Below are 19,646 nucleotides of genomic sequence, written 5' to 3' on the forward strand. Positions count from 1 at the left end.
TAAAACTATTGAACTCAATATGGAGTCTGGAGGGCTGCAGTGTCCCCAACCAGAAAATGAGGTGTTGTTCTTCTAGCTTGCGCTGAGCTTCGATAGAACACTGCAAGAAGCTGGAGACAGAAATGTTGGCCAGGGAACAGGGTGATGTGTTAAAGAGGCAGGCAACTGGAAGCTCAAGGTCTTTTTTTTAAAAAAAAGAGGCAGAATGTAAATGTTTCTGTGAAGTGGTCACCCAGTCGATGTTTTGTTTCCCCAAGGTTGCAGTGACCACATTGTGAGCAGCAAATGCAGTAGATTAGACCAGGTGAAGGTAAAGGGGAGGGTGGTGGTGGGGGTGGGTGGGGAGGGGGGGAGGGGGGGGGGAAAAAGAGAGAGAGAGAATGGGAGGAAAGGGTGGAAACTGAAAGCGAAATCAATGAACATTTCCAATTCCAGACGGGAAGGTAGTACACCAATGATATCATTATTATATTGGAGAAAGTTGTGGTAGGAGCCAGAATATGACCAGAACAAGGCAAGTTCCACATACCCCACAAAGAGATTTGCATAACTGGGGCCCCAGCAAGTTCCCATGGCTACCCCACTGCTCTGAAGAAAAATGAGTAGAGTTAAAAGAGAAGTTGTTGAGGGCGAGGGCGAGGGCAAGCTTAGCCAAGTGGAGAAGAGTGTTGGAGGATGGGGACGGTTCAGGCCTTTGTTTCAGGAAGACACGGAAATCCCCGAGACCATCCTGGTGGGGGGAATGGACGTGCAAAAGGATTTGCATATCTGTGGTAAAAGATGCGGCCACAGCCCGCAAACCTGAAATTCCAAAACTGGCATGAAGTGTCAGAACAATCGTGGATGTACATGGGCAGGGACGGACCAGAGGAGAAAATAGTAGTCAAGGTAGGAAGAGATGAGTTCTGTAGGGCAGGAGCAGGCTTAAAGAATGCAAACTTGCTAACCATGCTTCCTATATTCTCATAAAAATAAACAACAACAAGCAACAGTGGAACCAGCACCAACCCCTGTGGAACACCGGCTTCCAGTCCAAACACAACCCTCTACCACCACTGTCCCAGGCAGTCTCATTTGTGGATTTTCAGAAGTAAGTAGAAGCAAGCTGTGGGGCAGGGCCAGGGGAATGAGGAGAGGGACGGGCACACAAGGTGTGAGAGCGAGAGCAAGTGCCCAACTTTCTCCCATCCCAGAAACTACCTGTTCTCCCAGTCAAAACTCAGTTTAAACTTGAAGGGAACTAATCCACTAGGAACTGCAGTCGCTGTAAGATAGGACTTTTGAATTGATAAATCAGAGATATGTTTCAAGTGAATCAGCAACTCCTCATTTCTTACAAACCAGTAAACCCATCACTTTTGAACAGCTCTCTTCTGCTTAGAAGAGACCCCAATGATCCAAAAATCTAAATCTTTGCCTCCTGCAACATCTCCTCAGCCACTCATTTATCTGTCCTATTTTCCTGTTTCTACCTTGACTAGCAGATAACACTAAAAGTAATCCAGAGATTACTACCCTTGAGGTCCTGCTTTTAAACCACCTACCTAACTTCCTATATTCTCTGCAAAACCTCATCCCTTTCCCTATGTCATTTGTATCAACGTGTACAATGACTTCCAGCTGCTCACTCTCCCTTTGGGTAATTTGCAGCAACCGATCTGCAACATCCTTGACTTTGGCACTAGGGAGGCAACACACCATCCTGAATCAGGTGCCAGAAGATTGAAGAGTGGCTAATGTTGTGCCTTTAAGAAAGGCTGCAAAGAGAAGCCTGGGAACTATAGACCAGTGCGTCAGACATCTGTGGTGGGTAAGTTGTTGGAAGGGACTTAGAGATAGGATCTACATGCATTTGGAGAGACAAGGTCTGATTAGGGGATAGGCAGCATGGCCTGATTAGGGATAATTCAGCACAGCTTCATGCATGGGGAATAGTGTCTCACTAACACGATTCAGTTTTATTTTCAGGATGTGACCAAGGGGGGAAATGAGGGCTGAGCGGTTGGTGTTGTTTACATGGATTTTAAGGCCTTTGATAAGGTTCGATAAGGTAGATCAATTAGTAAAGATCAATTACTTGAGATTCTGGAGAGCTTGCCAATTGGATACAAAATCGGTTTGACAATAGGAGACAGAGGGTGGTGGTGGTGGTGGTGGTGGTGGAGGGCTGTTTTCAGACTGGAGCTGTGACCAGCAGTATTCTACAGGGGTTGGTGCTGGGTCCACTGTTGCTTGTTATTATTTATTCTTATGAGAATATAGAAAGCATGGTTAGCAAGTTTGCAGATGACACCAAAATTGGTGGTATAGCGGACAGTGAAGAGGGTTACCTAAGATTACAAAGTGATCTTGATCAATTGGGCCAACGGGCCAAGGAGTGGCAAATGGAGTTCCATTTTGATAAATACATGGTGTTCCATTTTGGTAAGAGAAAAGGGTAGAACTTACAGTTAATGGTAGGGCCCTGAGGAGCTAGATTAGGGATTCAGGAACAAAGTTCATTGAAAGTTGCATCTCAGGTAGACAGAGTGGCAAATAAAGCATTTGGCATACTTGCATTCATTACTCAGACCACTGAGTATAAGAGTTGAGACATCATGTTGCAGTTGTACAAGATGTTGGTGAGACCACTTTTGGAGTATTGTGTAGTAGTTCTGTTTGTGCTGCTATAGGAAGGATCTCATTAATTTGGAAAGGGTGCAGAAATGATTTACTAACAAATTACCAGGACAGAGAGTTTGAATTATAGGGAGAGGTTGAATAACATAGGAGGTTGAGGGGAGATCTTATAAAAGGTTTCTAAAATCATGAGTTGCATAGATCAGGTGAATAGCTAAAGGTCTTTTCCCTAGGGGGTTCGGGTTCAAAACGAAAGCGCATTAATTTTAATGTCATTCTCCTGCTCCTCGGTTGCTGCCTGACCAGCTGTGCTTTTCCAGCACCACACTCTTTGACTCTGATCTCCAGCATCTGCAATCCTCACTTTCTCCCAGCATTAATTTTAATGTGAGAGGAAAAACATTTAAGAGGGACCTGAGGGGTAACTTTTTCACACTCAAGATGATTCACATGTGGAATGAACTGCCAGAGGAAATGGTAGCTGCAGGTACAGTTACAACATTTAGAAGATATTTGGACAAGTATGGGAAAAGGAAAGGTTGAGTGAGATATTGGCCATACACAGACAAAACGGGACTAGTTCAGTTTGGGAAACTTGGTCAGTATGGATGACTTGGACAGATGGGTCTGTTTCCATGCTGAACGAGTCTATGACTCAGGGGAAGCACCCAGAGAAAAACATCTGGGCAACACGAGGCCTGGCAGCTGAAGAATCATCATTCCAACATCAGAACCAGGAAGCAAAGACCACTGAACTGACTTTTCAGTTTTTCTACCTCCACCAAAACGTACCTTCCCCAGAATATACACAAGGGTGCAGAAGGTAAAGGGATTAAGGTTTTAAATTGTAGTGTTACACGTTAATGGTTTATATCTACTTAACCGTGGCTATAGTCTAATTACTTGTAATAGACAAGTAATAACTCTTGTTTAATACAGAAATCTGATCTGTATTTTCTATCAACCTTGGTCTGAAAGTCAGGTAAATTGGGGGTACTGTGAACACTTGTAAAAAAACGTTTGGCAATACTCTGGGAGTAACAGCACTACTTACGTCACAGTTCTCCAGTCGATTTAACTGTCCCTTTAAGATAACTGTACAGCAATATTTGCACAATTGTTGAAGGGAACATTGGATGTGCAGCTTGTTACAAAACTTAGAAGGCACCCTATTTACTCCAACAATAGAAACAGCATCACACAAGCAAAATTCAAATAATTTAATAGCTACATTCAGAATCTCAAAGTTACAGCTTGGAGTCATTTCAAGAGTATTTTTTTTTAAAATGAGTGAAGTCACTATATGTCAAAATCAGACGACATGAAATTCCAGTTATATCAAAGTGATACAACTTCCCAGCTGGCAGAATAGGAATACTTGTTAAACCGAAATTCTACAGCGGTTGCAGCCAAACTTGTCACATGATTAGCTGAGAAATAATTTGTCTTTTAGTTCTGTCACTGTCTCTCACTTGCTGTTCAGACTCTGGTGTCTTCAAACCACAGCATAATGTAGACAGTTGTTTTCATTTAATAAGGAACAGCTCTTCTCATCTTTAACAAAAAGTAAAGCTGAACTTTTTTTTTTGGGGGGGGGGGGAGAAAAAGAAGGAAAGAAAACCACAAAAGAATATCTTATGATGCTTGCAGTAGACACTTATCACCAGTCAGGTGATAGTTATAGAATAGCAATCACTGGAGGGAATTACCAAGCTATTACAGTCAGAGACATTTAGACACAATATCAAACAGCATCTGGACTGCATATTTGAACATAACATATAAAACCATTGGTAGCTTTTATCTTGCACATTTTTTGATTCATACATGGGATGAGGGTGTCAGTGGCTTGGCCAGAATTTATTGCCCATCCCTAAATGCCCAGTTACGAGTCAACCACATTGTAGTGGATTTCTAGATTAAACCAAGTAAGGACAGCAGTTACCTTCCCTAAAAATTACGAGTGAACCAGATGAGTTTTTCTGACAATTGACAATGGTTTTATGGTATTAGAATCTTAATTGCCGATTTTTATTGAATTCAAATTCCACGAACTGCCATGACAGGATTCAAACCTAGCTCACCAGAACCTGTATTCCCGGTTAATAATGCAGTCACCTTAAAACTAGCAAGATCAGCCAGATCGCATGATTGCTTTGTGGAATGCCTATGCTCTGCTCGTAGAAGTGACCCTGATCTTCCCATTGCTTACTAATATTTCTGTCCGTGACCTGCTTCAGTGATCCAACGAAGCTCAACGTAAGCTGAAGGAACAGCACCTCATTTTCCACTGAGGTACTCTACAACCTCAAGGACTCAATGCAGAATTTAACAAGTTAAGAGTATGACCTCTGACCTTTACTTACTTCCATTGCCGACCCTCCCCCGAAATTGGCTTAGCTCTTAGCAGAGCTGAGCAGAAAATGTGTTGCTGGAAAAGCGCAGCAGGCCAGGCAGCATCCAAGGAACAGGAGAATCAACGTTTCGGGCATAAGCCCTCCTTCAGGAACACATTTTCAGCTCTGATCTCCAGCATCTGCAGTCCTCACTTTCTCCTCTTAGCAGAGCTGACCCATTTTCTCTTTTCACAGCCAGCATTTACCCCCCTCTATTACTTTTATTAGCATTAACACTGCCTTGTTTTTCCTCCTAGGCACCTTCACGCTATGTTCCACTTGCTCCTCCTATACCTGTGTCGATAGCACCAAAGCAAGTTATTGTATAGATCCTTTTAGTTCCAGAGGAGAATCATACTGGATTCAGAATGTTTCAAAACACATTCTGTTTTGCTTTCTTGTACCTAACACTTTTTATTTCAGACTTCCAACATCTATAGTATTTTGCTTTTATTAGAATATTTTGACAGTTAGTTCCAATGAAATGGACAAAAAAAAAATTAAGTGTCACAACTCTGAAAGCTGTATAAAGCCATATCCAAGATGGATGTCAGGAGGTGGTTCTTTTCCCAAAGTACAATGATTCTTTGGAACAGGCTGCCACCTAGTGAGGTGGGCACCAATTCAGTGAATTGTTTCAAGCAGCAGCGAGACCTATTTCTAGTTGTGGTGGACTTCCCCCACTTACAAAAGGGAATAAATTCATCAAAAACTTCCAAACACCTAACTGAGGCAGACCAGGAGCTTTCTAGATTTTTTATTCCACAGTGGCCTGGGGTTTTTTTTTGCAGGAATCACATGGTTTTGAATGGGATCAATAACGTCGAGGAACATGTGACACAATATAATAGAATCGGTAGTTCACTCTGAAGCAAGGGTTTTAAATTTTAATAAGGGAAATGAAGGAATGAGGCACAAATTGGCCAAGTTGGATTGGGAATTAGATTAAAAGGCATGACTGCCCACAATGTAATAGTTCTTTAAAGACTGCCCGTGACTTAGAGATTTACTAGACGAAGCGAATTCTGCAGATGCCAGAAATCTGGGGAACAAAAGTGCTGGAGAAACTCTGGTAGCAAAAGAGAAGTTAAGAGATGATTGATACTGGACTCCCATCATTAACTCCCGTTTCACTTTCATGCATGGTCTTGAATCAGTCCAGCAATCCACCACAGCGGGTGAACTCAGTATATCCTAGCTTCTTTGCCATGGCAACTTCTCTTTTTCTGCAGAATAGAGCTGGAGATAGGCATACTCTCTGCTGGGCTGCCTTGAACCACATCATCAGAGCTTCCTCCAACAAAAATTGGGATGATCAGCCATACTCATTGACCCACCTATTGGGGAGAATGTCTGCTCAAAACTGTTCTGAGTTGTTTGCCTTCAGTTATGTAATGATGGATAAGCTTGATAGTGGGATTCCCCACTTATTCATAATGCCTGCTTTTCCCTTCAGAGCGAATGGAAAATTGTAGCATATCAATTTCACCTTCTCTTGTTTCAATCAAGATGGCAGAAGAGCACATTGCTCTAGTCCCCCTCTTCCAGAGGTCACAATGCAAAACAAAAATATTATATTAGAGTTCTGATATGGTCAATCATGTGCTTTCTCTATATTAGACTTTGATAAAGATGTCGGTGTCTGCGTGTGAGAGAATGTAAATAACCCAAAAAACAGATGTTTACTTCAAGTAAGGTGAAAACAACACAGATGTTTCTCTGCATAGATTCACTACAAAACAAAAGACTATTTCAAGCCAGTGGTGCTTATTCTTGAAGGCAAAGATGATGAAAGCATAGAGTTTTCTGTAGTCTATCAATCTGGTGCTCATGTGCATCTGGTCAATTTGTATAATCGTGCACTGCTGTCTGAACAGACATAGCTTGCTCAAGAGTTACAGTATTGAAGTTCCTTCAGTCACCATTCAAGAAGAGCATCAATCAGGTTTCACATTGAACTCAGCACAAATGAGATACTGACCCAGGAGACATGAGCAGTACAACTTATTCTGGAGCATGCTTTCTTTAAGACAGAAGGAGTGTGAGGGGGCCTGATGAAGGGCTTTTGCCCGAAACGTCGATTTCGCTGCTCGTTGGATGCTGCCTGAACTGCTGTGCTCTTCCAGCACCACTAATCCAGTATTTGGTTTTCAGCATCTGCAGTCATTGTTTTTACCTTATTACACAGGATTGCCATACACTATAGAGAGAGGTATGAGTGGGGAAAAATAAAAGGGACTGAACCAGCCCCATCCACCATCCAGTTCTCCACACCACCAGGGCATCTTCTAGTGCAAGAGCAGAAGGTAAAACATCTAGTTGGTTAACTCCTCCCCCCTCACTACCTAAGGCCACAGACACCTCTCCAGGTAGAGCAGTGATTTACCTGTACTTCACTCAATCTAGTCTACTGTATTCACTACTCACAATGTGGCCTCCTCTAAACTGGGGAGACAAAACACAGACTGACCAATCACTTTGCAGCACACTTATGTTCTGACCCTAAAAATGACCCTGAATTTCCAGTTACTAGCCACTTCAATACACCCATGTTCTCTGGCCAACATCTGTCTCAGGACTGCTGCAGGGCACCAGGAAGTTTCAGCACAAACTGGAAGAGCATCTCATTTTATGCTTGGGGACCCAGAAGGCTTCAGAATTTGATAGCGAGTTTAATGATTTTAGGATCTGAACAACATCTTCAACGTCCTTTACTCACTCCCCAGACCCTGTCGTCACGTGGGCTGCCTTCAACACAGCTGACCCATTTTCACTTACCGTCCCCATTAGCAGTTCTTCTTTCTGCCTGGTTTACCATATCAATCCCATTGCCTGCCACCTGCCTTTCTTTCCTCTGTGCTCCATTTCCACCTATCACTTTCCCCTCATCCACACCCCAAACCCCACCCAAGTCTTCAGCATTTATACCAGTTTTTCCTAGCTATCAGCAGTTTTAAAGGGTCACCGGACCCAAAATATTAATTCTGCTTTCCCCGTACGCGTGCTGCCACACCAGCTGACTTTCTCCAGCAATTTATTTTTTGTTTCAGATTTCCCCAGCATCTGCAGCTCTTTGCTTTAATTTTAGCGATGAAACATAAAACATTATAGTGTTCAAGCAATCAACACTAGCAATTATCTGGAACCATGAGATTTTCAGGAAATCCCTTGTTTGCATTATGTTCCAGTTCTTGAACTTTTAGCCAAAAATAAAACACTCCATGCACCTCCAAAATCCTCCAAATTCAAGTTCACAAAAACTAAAAACAAAGCATCTTCATTACTCTTGCTGGTTGAACCATACTCTCAAAAGAACTGTCAGCGCATTTCGATCTACCCATTCAGCTCAGTGGTCGGCACAGTTACATAATTTTGAAATTATTTCACTTGCTAGCGCTCAACCAAAAAAAAAGTTTGGTTAGCCAGAATCAACCTTTCAGAACTGAGTAATTATGGGCATTGCTCAAAAGTGTTGTTAACTTGGTGGGTATGGTTTGACACTAACAGAACCGTGTGTCATCGGAGTTTGATTCATTAAGATTTCACCAGATACCCAACCCATCACATTGTGAAGGTGGGCTACATGATCTTTACTGATCAGTCATTGCGATATGTTTAATATTAAGATAAAACATGCTGATGATTACTGAAAAATTCTACAGTCAGCACAAAGACTTGTAGCAGCATCGCAACTTTCATGACCACCATGGTCATGTTGCAATATAGGAACCACAGCAACCAACCCTGCACAGCAAACATGTAATGTGGGATTCAGCCTTATTGATGATAGTTACGGAATAAATGTTGGACAGGATGTCTGGCCCAACTCTGCTGTTGTTCCTTTACATCACCAGTAGACAGACACTGCTTCAAAAGATGACATTTCTTCCTGTGCAATACTCTAGCAACTGTACTGAAGTCTCAACCTAGATTGTTAATCTTTTTGTTGCATGCACAATGAAGGCAAATTTTATTTTTTTTTGCTATTCAGTCCAACATTGAAGTGTTGTCACAAGGTATGTGCTGCATGCTATGTTTTTTTACAACACAAAAATCATTTTGGTATAATATACTTTTTGGACAAACAAACACTCTTATTTTATCTTTGGCTATACCCACTAATTCACTTCAATGCTACAGTTAGAAACACTCCCTCCAAACACAATTCAAGTGTCAAAAAACAAAATCTGTAACTGTGCTACGATCTGATTTCCACAATACAAGTGAATATGTTGCAAATTTTCATGCATTCATTCTTAAGCTGTACCAATTTCCTAGCAACCGTAGACTGTCACATCCAACCAACCTGGCAGAATTGTGGATCTGTAATTTAGTTCAATGTTTTACAGAACAAGTGCAAATTCACAAGATTAAAAAGGACATGGGGCAAATGGCACATGTCACAGTTGTAAATCCTTAGTCATAAAGCAGCTTAAATATTAATCTTTTCCCAAATTTATCCCCAATATTCTTAAAATCTTCACTTGTAGATCGCTAATGGAAATATCAAAATCTCTCATTATGAACATTAATTCAATAATTGATTGTGACAACAAAGAAAAAAGAGAAGATAAAAAGGAATCAGAATAAAAATGGTAAAACACTACTGATCAGGTCTCATACATGACCATATGTGAATTGTATACCTTCTTCGCTTTCAATTACTGAATTTCTTTCCCTTGAATATGCCCCAATTGCTTAGCTTATTCCATAAAGAAAAACACTACTTACAGTCCTCGTCCAGTTTTTTTTTGTTCCCTTGAAATGATGAACTAGTAGTTAGAGAAGAGCATATTTAAAAGCTAATTTATAATCCAGCAACGCCCTCCTCTACCTGGTTGAAACTGCTCTTACATAAGCAATTGCTTATTTGATTCCATTTACTTCTTTCAAATATAAACAACAATTTTGTCACTATATTGCACCTCTAATGAAATGAAATATGCCAAAGCAGTTCAGAGAAGCATTATAAAATAAAATCGGATAATGAGATAAAGAAATGGAGGTCAGTCGCTAAAAACTTGAACAAAGTAACCAGTTTTAAGGGACTTCCAAAGAAAGAGGCAGAGGAACACAAGGTTTGGGAAGGAAGCAAAGTCTTGGTTGCTTAAAGTGGTGCAGCAATTGAAATCAAAGTTCAAAAGACTAGAATACTTCAAACGTTTGACTGAAGGAGATTATGGCAGAAAAAGGGAAGGGGCGGGGATGGGGGGTGACACAAAGCCATAAAGAGATAAGATTTTTAACTTTAAGGCACTCAACTCAGACTTTAATGTCGGTCAGTAAGTACAGTGGCAATGGGTGAATGTCACTTGGTGTAAGTTTGAAAATTAGCAACATAGGTTTGGATGACTGCAACTTGCCACATGGTAGAGGTCAATCAGGAGCATATTGAATCAGTCAAGATGGCAGGTGACAAACACAGGCATGAGGGGTTCAGCAACAGATCAGCTAGACAGGCAGAATCAGGCGACGTCACCAAGGTAGAAACATAAAGGTCCTGCAATTCCTTTCTTAAAAGCACTATGGGGGTACATGCCACAAGACTGACTGCAGTCAGTTAAGAAAGGATGCTCACCATCACCTAAAGGGCAATTAACTTTGGGAAAGAAATTATATCTTTTCCAGCAATGCTCACAGAAATGGAAAACAAAAACCACAAAGGCTGCAACCAGTCTGGTTTCTCCTTAGTTGGTTGCCAGGGAGACAGATAATCACCTTCAATATTCTCAATATTTAGTTCAGAGATTTCTGCTCATCTCGTACTGCTGTCTCGATTGTCAAACTGACATGCAAAGAGTTGAAAGACAAGTGAGATGGTGGTGAGATAGAGCAGGATGCAATCAGTATATATGGAAAAGGACACAGTATTTGGAGGCTCTAAACAAGGGTGTAAATGAGACAGGAGGTGGCCAAGGACAGATCTTGGGGGGACCGGGAGGGGGGTGGGGGGGGTGGGGGGCGGGGGTGGATGTCACTGGCGAGAACAGTGCAAGAGCAGAGAGAGCAGCATACATTGATCATTTGATCATTCTCTATTTATGAATACACAAAATGAAGCCAGACAAGTACGGCATAGAAGGGTAAGAGGAGGATAATGTGGTCAATCAGTGACAAAGTCAGAGATGATAGTTTACCTTTGTACAGCCAGAAAGAAAATGGTTTGTAATTTTATAATATTCGAGAAAAATACTGTTATGTGAACCTACACGGATCTTTTGATCATGTATGGAAAAATTATTAATTCAAGCCCAATTCCAGCCTCTTGATCTACCGTCTTCTTCAAAACATATGATGCAGTTTCCTACACTCCACCCGAAATGGAAAAATGTCATCAACTTGGCATCCAATTTCCACCCCTCATTCTGTTCTACGCCAGTTTTCTTTTTAAAAAAAAGGAAATTCTTCCCTTCCTCAACTTCTCCTTCACCACTACTGAAGTTAGTGCTGTAAGCCCACTGACTCCCATCAATGCCTTGACTAAACTTCCTTATACCACACATCTCAGAAGGAACCCACTCCATTCTCCCACTTTCTTTTCTGTAATGTCATGCAATGACAACGCCACCGCCATCTGTTTTACCTACATTTCCAATGATTCTCTTCCTCCCACTCAGGATTCTCCACCACCCTAGCTTTCAACCTTTTCATCCCAATTCTCTCACTTCAGTCTGTAGTTTTGCTTTCACTACTTACACTTATTGTCAAAATCACAATAAGGTTCCTTGGATGATGTTCCACCCAACCTCCACCCTCATCCTCTATCTTTCCCATGTTATTCTATCAAACACATGTCCCCCATTCCATTTCACCATTACGAAGAAACAGTTCTGCTTGTTATGCCCTGGTTCAAATGCCTTCTTTTCCTACTCAGAGTACATTTCCACACAAGGGTGGGAAATACAAAGTTGCCTCTTTCACATCCTCTATCTCCACCGTCAAAGGCCCCAAACAACCTTTCCAGATGAAACTGTAATATACCTATTCTTCCTTCAATTCAGCATACTGTACTCCCTATTCACAATGCAGGTCTCTACACTAGGGAGACAAATTAGATTGGCCACTGTGCAGATCATCATCTTGCAGTACACAAGAGGGATCCTGAGTCACTTTAATTTCCTGCCGCAGTAGCATGAGCCCACAGCCACAAAATGGGGAGATACTAAAAGAATATTTTGCACCAGTATTTACTGTGGAAAAGGTTATGGAAGATATAAATTGTAGGGAAATAGATGATGACATCTTGCAAAATGTCCAGATTACAGAGGAGGAAGTGCTGGATGCAGTGAAACGATTAAAAGTGGATAAATCCCCAGGACCTGATCGGGTGTACCCGAGAACTCTGTGGGAAGCTTGAGAAGTGATTGCTGGGCCTCTTGCTGAGATATTTGTATCATCGATAGTCACAGATAAGGTGCCAGAAGACTGGAGGTTGGCTAACGTGGTGCCACTGTTTAAGAAGGGCAGTAAAGACAAGCCAGGGAACTATAGACCAGTGAGCCTGACCTTGGTGGTGGGCAAGTTGTTGGAGAGAATCCAGAGGGCCAGGATGTACATGTATTTGGAAAGGCAAGGACTGATTCAGGATAGTCAACTTTGTACATGGGAAATCATGTCTCACAAACTTGATTGAGTTTTTTGAAGAAGTAACAAAGAAGATTGAGGACAGAGCAGTAGATGTGATCTATATGGACTTCAGTAAGGCGTTTGACAAGGTTCCCCATGGGAGACTGATTAGCAAGGTTAGATCTCAGAATACGGGGAGAACTAGCCATTTGGATATAGAACTGGCTCAAAGGTAGAAGACAAAGGGTGGTGGTGGTGGAGGGTTGTTTTTCAGACTGGAGGCCTGTGACCAGTGAGTGCCACAAGGATCGGTGCTGGGTCCTCTACTTTTTGTCATTTACATAAATGATTTGGATGCGAGCATAAGAGGTACAGTTAGTAAGTTTGCAGATGACACCAAAATTGGAGGTGTAGTGGACAGCAAAAAGGGTTACCTCAGATTAAAACAGGATCTGGACCAGATGGGCCAATGGGCTGAGAAGTGGCAGATGGAGTTTTATTCAGATAAATGCGAGGTGCTGCATTTTGGAAAAGCAAATCTTAGCAGGACTTGTACACTTAATGGTAAGGTCCTAGGAAGTGTTGCTGAACAAAAATACCTTGGAATGCAGGTTCATAGCTCCTTGAAAGTGGAGTTGCAGGTAGATAGGATAGTGAAGGCAGTGTTTGGTATGCTTTCCTTTATTGATCAGAGTACTGAGTACAGGAGTTGGGAGGTCACGTTGCAGCTGAACAGGACATTGGTTAGACCACTGTTGGAATATTGTGTGCAATTCTGGTCTCCTTCCTATCGGAAAGATATTGTGAAACTTGAAAGGGTGCGGAAAAGATTTAGAAGGATGTTGCCAGGGTTGGAGGATTTGAGCTATAGGGAGAGGCTGAACAGTCTGGGGCTGTTTTCCCTGGAGCGTCGGAGGCTGAGGGGTGACCTTATAGAGGTTTACAAAGTTATAAGGGGCATGGATAGGATAAATAGACAAAGTCTTTTCCCTGGGGTCAGGGAGTGCAGTACTAGAGGGCATAGGTTTAGGGTGAGAGGGGAAAGATATAAAAGAGACCTAAGGGGCAACCTTTTCATGCAGAGGGTGGTACATGTATGGAATGAGCTGCCAGAGGATGTGGTGGAGGCTGATACAATTGCAACATTTAAAAGGCATTTGGACGGGTATATGAATAGGAAGGGTTTGGAGGGATATGGGCCGGGTGCTGGCAGGTGGGACTAGATTGGGTTGGGATATCTGGTCGGCATGGACAGGTTGGACTGAAGGGTCTGCTTCCATGCTGTACATCTCTATGACTCTATGACTCTCACCCTTCTGCACTGTTCCAATGAAGCTCAACATACATTGAAGAGTAATACATCTCTTGTTTAGGTTTCACAGCTTTCTAGAGTCAATGTCGAGTTCAACAATTTCAGATCAGAAGATGTATCCACGTTTTCCAAACACCAGGTTAGGTGTTGATTCTCCAGTTCCATGTCATCTTTAGATCAATCATTTGTCTCCTTAATTGTTCAATTACCATCCCCTTTCACTACTATTCTGCAATTTGATTCCTCCTGCCTGCCACCCTCTTAATCCCTCCACCTTCTTATCTGTAACATCCATAAAGGTCATCAATATGACATAGGTAAAAACAAGGACAGCAGATGCTGGAAACCAGTGTCTAGATTAGAGCGGTGCTGGAAAAGCACAGCAGGTCAGGCAGCATCAGAGGAGCAGGAAATCGACATTTCGGGCAAAAGCCCTTCATCAGGAATAGAGGCAGGGTGCCTGCAGAGTGGAGAGATAAATGAGAGGGGGGATGGGGGGTGGGGAGAAAGTAGCATAGATTACAGTAGTTGAATGGGGGTGGGGATAGAGGTGATAGGTCAGAGAGGGACATGGTTGAAGAGCTTCAGGGCAGAGGAGATGACCTGGGAGTTGCAGTGAGACAGAGACTCTCAGATTCTTGTCGAGAGAGGAGAGAGAAAAAAATCAACATGACATGTCAATCCTGTTTCCCTCGTCCCACATGTTACAAAATCTGGGAAAGGTTTCCAGCATTTTATTTTTCATTCCCAGCATCTGTATTATTTTTTCCTTCAAAGTTACTTGTGGTCAATCTAAAAATGCTTCATTGGTCTAATACCATAACTATAGAGATCCAGGGCAAAGAAAAAAAAGGTTAAAATTACTGGTGACACTCAGGAAGCAGTTGTTTCTTTAGTTCTAACTACCCGAATATTTAACACAGAAAGACAATATTTCTTGATTTAAACACACAAACATTTAGACTTAGCACAGTTCAGTCACAAGCAAGTTAATGAGGATATAGAACATTAAGAATATTAAAATAATCTAACCTGTCAAGATACACCTTGTAATTCTTTTTGGCAAACTTTCACTAAACCATGCATTCACAAAATATGCTTTTACTATTTAAATGTCAACTGATGTTTAACAAGTCACCCAGAAGCTCTATATAAACAAAACTAAAATTCACTGCGCTCAAGGTAGTGGAAGAACACAGGCCAAATGTACCTTCACCTCGTCTTCCAGCATTCCAACATGACCATTCTGTCCATGACAACCTGGTCCATTCTTCAATTGCCCCCAACACCTTCTTGGACAAGTGGAGGCGATGGCCCAGTGTTAGACTATTAATCTAGAAACTCAGCTAATGCTTTGGGGACCTTGGTTCAATTCTATAAAGAATCTGGAATTAAGAGTATTATGATGACCCATTGCCAAATTTCAGGAAAATCTCTGGTTCACTAATGTCCTTAATAGAAAGAAATCTGCCATCCTTACCTGGTCTGGCTTATACTTGACTCCAGACCTACAGAAAATGGCTGACTTTTAACTACCCTCTGAGCAATTAGGAATGAGCAATAAATGCTGGCCTGGCCAGGGATGCCCACATCCCATGAGTGAATTAAAAAAAAAGTGGAGATTTAACACCTGCCATTTTCCAACCATCCCAGACCCCTAACATTACTTTCAAGTTGAACTATGAAGTATGTACAATTCTTTAAACTGAGTTTATTGTATCTTCCACTCATATTCTCGCCTGTTCAACAGGAGGGAAAGTAAACACTGTACACCTATTAGAACTTCGTGCTGCATTTTGGAAAGGCAAATCAGAGCAGGACTTATACACTTAAGGTCCTAGGGAGTATTGCTGAACAGAGAGATCTTGGAGTGCAGGTTCATAGTTCCTTGAAAGTAGCGTCACAGATAAATAGGATAGTGAAGGTGGTGTTTGGCATGCTTCATTTTATTGGTCAGAGCATTGAGTAAGGAGGTCATATTGCAGCTGTACAGGATATTGGTTAGGCCACTTTTGGAATACTGCGTGCATTTCTGGTCTCCTTCCTATCAGAAGGATGTTGTGAAACTTGAAAGGGTTCAGAAAAGATTGACAAGGATGTTGCCAGGGTTGGAGGATTTGGGCTAAAGGGAGTGGCTGAACAGGCTGGGGCTGTGTTCCCTGGAGTATCAGAGGCGGGGGGGTGACCTTATAGAGGTTTATAAAATCATGAGAGGCATAGATAGGGTGAATAGACAAGGTCTTTTCACGGTGATGGGGGGAGTCCAGATCTAGAGGGCACAGGTTTAGGGTGAGAGAGGAAAAATTTAAAAGGGAGCTAAGAACAACTTTTTCCACGCAGTGGGTGGTGCTTATATGGAATGAATTGCCAGAGGAAGTGGTGGAGGCTGGCACAATTGCAACATTTAAAAGGCACCTGGATGAATATTTGAATAGGAAGGGATTAGAGGGATATGGGTCAAGTGCTGGCAAGTGGGGCTGGATTAGGTTAGGATATCCGATCAGCATGGACATGTTGGACTGAAGGGTCTGTTTCCCTGCTGTACAGCTCTATGTCTCTACATCTTGGTCCTCAAGCCTAGTCCTGAAATATCATTCGCCTATTTTAACTCTCCTTACTTCTTCCAATCCGACAGTTCCACAACCAGCATCTTCTAACTTCCTGGTTGCCTAAAGCAAAGCCTATGTGATTCTACCTGTTGTTATGTAGTTTCCGACTTTTAGGCTATACATCAAGTGCAATATAACCACAATGACCTGCAGCTGCACTTGAATTTCCATCGGGCTAATTAGATCAGCTGGACACTTTAGAAGGTTGGTATTTAATTCTTTGAGGTAACAAGAAAATAATGGACTCCACTTGCTCTATCAAAATTTTTAAAAATTAGTTGTGTTGGAATAGAATAGGTGCAGAGTATCTTCATTTCAAACACAATACAGTAAAACCTGGGTGGGTTGCTTATCTGTGCATCACTGATTCTAATATTAGTACAGTGGCAGTATGTATGTATTCCATTTAGTATGAAAACACACTCAAATACTATACAAGCACCAGATTGCTGGACAGAGAAACAACGCTGCAGCTAAACGCCAACTTTGCAGCTCACCTTGGGAAAATGGGTTTAATTTTCAAGGACTCTCTCTCTTTTACACCTCCATCCCAGCACCACTAACCCCACACAAACACACTCTCAAAAGCAATTTTTGTAATTTTGAAGGTTAGCAGTGTTTTAACCGTTCCCCCTTTCAGGGGAGTGGGAATTTGTCATAGTGCCTACTCAAATTTAAATGTTAAGTGTACCAGCCTGATGAGATGCGCCTGATTCAGAATGTTGTCGCCTTAAACCCACTCCATAATTTGTGCACATATTGCAGGGAAAATCCTCCACACAAATTCACGTTATCCACTAGGTTGGAAGTTAAACCAAGACTTTATCCATGTAGCAGAACAAAATTACAATGGATTGGTACTCGCGATTCAGCTGTATAAAGCCCTGGTTAGTCAAAACCTGAAATACTACTGCAGTTCTGGGCATCATACCTTAGGAATGATGGCCTTGCTTGGGTGCAGTGATGATTCATGAGAATGCTACTTGAACTCCCAGGGTCAAACTATGATGAAAGTTTACAGAATCATGAGTGGATTCTTTGGAATTCAGACAGTAATGGGGCAATTTAAATCAAAATTTCCAGGAAATTAAAGAGAAACAAATAGTGTAAATAAAGATAAATAATCTGCTGATTGGAAGAGCCCTGTTGTTTCTTGTTCTGTCTGCACATGGCACAGATGCCCAATGAAGAACACTGCACTGGATCAGACAACCAATGGACAAGTTTATGCTCAACAGCCCAACCAACATGTCCATGGGCAACTATCAATATCATCAAAAGCAAGCACCACTCCTTCACCTTTGACCACTGAAGTTCAAATTCTTTTCAAACAACATGTAGATCATTGGTCTTCCAACGTTCCTCAAAATGACCACTATTAAAACAGGTCAGTTCCTAGTCTCATTGTTCTTTGCGGGAATCGTATCCTGGATAGATGGCTGTTGCATTTGCCCAAAGCCCTGATTGCATGTAATACATTGTTAGATGCCCGAGAAATACGATGTCTGCAGCTTTGGTCCTTATTTTACCAAGTGTACAGATTTTTCACTTTCATAGGTGGAAGAGGTCTCGGACTAAACAGTCATTTCTTGCTCATCTACAATTTGCATGTTTTATACTGTGGGCTGCTCAGTGTGGGCTGCTCAAGCACTGACTATGGGATGCTTGTAAGAATTGTAGGTGACAGTTTTTATACATTTTCAAAATAAATATATGGTGTATCCATTTCTAAAATGGCTGCTCTGGCAGAATTGTGAACAACTTTCTCACACAAAAAAAAATTACTGTGCAAATCCTTGCTTTATTTTTACTTTGAAACGCAAAAGAATGAAACCAAAATTTTATACAATACGGTTCACAGAGGGCTTTACTAAGAAAGCAGGTGTTAATGAGCTGAGAGAATGGAACATACGGAATCTTACAAAACAAAAACAAACTTCCCTGGATGCTGCAAAGCTGAGGTGCGATAAAGAAAACAGCAAGGTGCTGGAAAGACTCAACAAGTTAGGCAGCATCTGTGGAGAGAGAAAATATTCAGGTCAATTGCCATTTGGCAGAAATTGGACAGTTTAGTACATTTTCAAACAAGGCAGGAGTGGGTCGAGGAAAGCATAAGCAGAGTAGAAGGTGGGGAACACAAACAAACAGATGAAAAATAGATCAGGGTTATAATCAGAAAGATTGTAGATCATTGGCGGTCTCTCATAGAAGAGGAGGACTCTTCCATTCTCGGTGGAGTCCATATATGGCTTGAAAGACTGAGATGGCCACTGCAGGCTGTGTTACACTTGGGGTAGAAGGTGGTCACAAAAAAAAAGTGTAGCGGTGCACTCTTTTCACTGTTTTCATCTGGTTTCTGCTTTCTCCCCCTGACGGCAAGTCTTGATGTGCTTGAAGCCTTGCATAATACAATAAGCTTCAATCTGCAATTTGAGAGGGAGTGGGTACAATCTGAAGTGACAATATTTCAGTTGAATAAAGGGAAATATGGAGCTATGAGGGAGCAACTGGCCAAAGTTCAATGGTTCAATACCTTAACAGGGAAGACCGTGGAGGAACAATGGCGGATATTTCTGTGTATAATGCAGAAGATGCAGGATCAGTTCATTCCTAAAAGGAAGAAAGATCCCAGGAGGAGACATGGGCGGCCGTGGCTGACGAGGGAAGTAAAGAAACATATAAGGTTAAAAGAGAAAAAGTATAACTTAGCGAAGATAAGCGGGAAAACGGAGGACTGGGAAGCTTTTAAAGAACAGAGGATTAGTAAGAAGGAAATACGCAGAGAAAAAATGAGGTATGAAGGTAAACTGGCCAAGAATATAAAGGAGGATAGTAAAAGCTTTTTTAGGTATGTTCAAGGCAAAAAAATAGTTAGGACAAAAATTGGGCCCTTGAAGACAGAAGCAGGGGAATATATTACTGGGAACGAAGAAATGGCAGAGGAATTAAATGGGTACTTCAGATCTGTGTTCACTGGGGAAGACACAAGCAATCTCCCTGAGGTAACAGTGGCTGAAGGACCTGAACTTAAGGGAATTTCTATTTGCCAGGATTTGGTGTTGGAGAGACTGTTAGGTCTGAAGGTTGATAAGTCTCCAGGACCTGATGGCGTGCATCCCAGGGTACTGAAGGAGGTGGCTCGGG

At 41.8% G+C, this 19,646-nt stretch overlaps 1 protein-coding gene across 2 annotated transcripts in view; it reads right to left on the reverse strand.

Annotated features, from left to right (window-relative positions):
- Window positions 1–19,646, reverse strand: part of klhl2 (kelch-like family member 2) — a 149,762-nt gene that overhangs the window by 118,019 nt on the left and 12,097 nt on the right. The window lies entirely within an intron of this gene.

This window comes from Chiloscyllium punctatum, chromosome 1 (assembly GCF_047496795.1).
Source record: "Chiloscyllium punctatum isolate Juve2018m chromosome 1, sChiPun1.3, whole genome shotgun sequence".
NCBI lineage: Eukaryota > Metazoa > Chordata > Chondrichthyes > Orectolobiformes > Hemiscylliidae > Chiloscyllium > Chiloscyllium punctatum.